Genomic DNA, 1,368 nt, shown 5'->3' with positions numbered 1-1,368 from the left:
AAGCACAGCCTCTCTTTAACAAAGAGTTAAAAATCAAGAAATAGCTTGGAAAAATGAGAAAAGAACAGACAAAAGTCCTGACCACAGAAAGTTACTATGGTGACAAGGAAGATAAAAACACTCAAAAGAAGAAAACAAAGTCAAAACCTCCAAGAAAAATAAAAATTGATCTCAGGCCAAAGAAGGTGTCAGAAAGGACTTTGAAAATCAAGAGAGGTAGAGGAAAAATTGGGAAGAGAATTAAAAGTGATACAAGAAAATCATGAAAAAAAGGTCAATATCTTAGTAAGGGAGAGACAAAAAAAATATGGAAGAAAATAACACTTTAAAAAATAGACTCCGCTAAATGGCAAAAGAGGTAGAAAAAGCCAATGAGGAGAAGAATGCATTGAAAAGCAGAAATGACCAAATGGAAGAAGAGGGAGAAAATTTCACTGAATAGGAAAAAACTCCTTCAAAAGTAAAATTAACCAATTTGTACAGGACGTACAAAAAATCAATGACAAGTACCTGCCACCGAGATGTTGATGCCCAAGAAGAACTGCATTGCTATCTATGAACCCATTCTTATGGAGGGAGTAATGGTAACCAAGAAAGATGTCCACATGCCAAAGCATCCTGAGCTGGCAGAGAAGAATGTGCCCAATCTCCATGTCATGAAGGCTATGCAGTCTCTAAAGTCTCGTGGCTATGTTAAGGAGCAGTTTGCATGGAGGCATTTCTACTGGTATCTCACCAACGAGGGCATTCAGTATCTCTGGGATCACCTTCACCTGTGTCCTGAGATTGTGCCTGCCATACTCTGAAGAAGTCATCCTGAGACAGGAAGGCCGAGGCCTGAAGGCCTGGAGGGTAAGTGACCTGCCAGGCTTACTAGTGGTGAAGCTGATGAAGTGTTGTTCCCCCTGGTGCTGACAAGAAGGCTGAGGCTAGTGCTGGGTCAGCAATAGAATTCCAGTTTAGAGAGTGGGATTTGGTCGTGGCCCATGGTTCAACCTCTTCAATCAAAAGTGTTAGAGATGTTTCGTATTGAATAAACTTTTGTGAAAAAAAAAAAACAAAACAAAATTCAATGACGAAAATAATTTCCAAAATTTGAACTGAACCAATGGACAGCAATGACTTTATGAGAATTGAAGAAGAATAAAAACACAAGTAAAAGTGTGAAAAAGAGGAAGACAATGTGATATATTTCACTAGAAAAACAACTGACCTGGAAATAGAGGCAGAGAAAGGTAATTAAAAAAAATTTTTGGACTATCTGAACGCCATGATCAAAAAAGAACCTACCCCAACATCTTTCAAGAAATTATCAAGGAAAACTCTTCTGAGATTCTAGAAGCAACAGAGGGTTAAAATAAAAATTGA

At 38.1% G+C, this 1,368-nt stretch overlaps 1 pseudogene; it reads left to right on the top strand.

Moving 5' to 3' along the window:
* Nucleotides 1–521: 521 nt before the first annotated feature.
* On the top strand, nucleotides 522–1,017 carry LOC122747381 (annotated as a pseudogene).
* Nucleotides 1,018–1,368: the final 351 nt, after the last annotated feature.

The sequence above is a fragment of the Dromiciops gliroides genome, chromosome 3, assembly GCF_019393635.1.
Source record: "Dromiciops gliroides isolate mDroGli1 chromosome 3, mDroGli1.pri, whole genome shotgun sequence".
Taxonomy (NCBI): Eukaryota; Metazoa; Chordata; class Mammalia; order Microbiotheria; family Microbiotheriidae; genus Dromiciops; species Dromiciops gliroides.
This window is presented reverse-complemented; position numbering and strand designations above follow the sequence as displayed.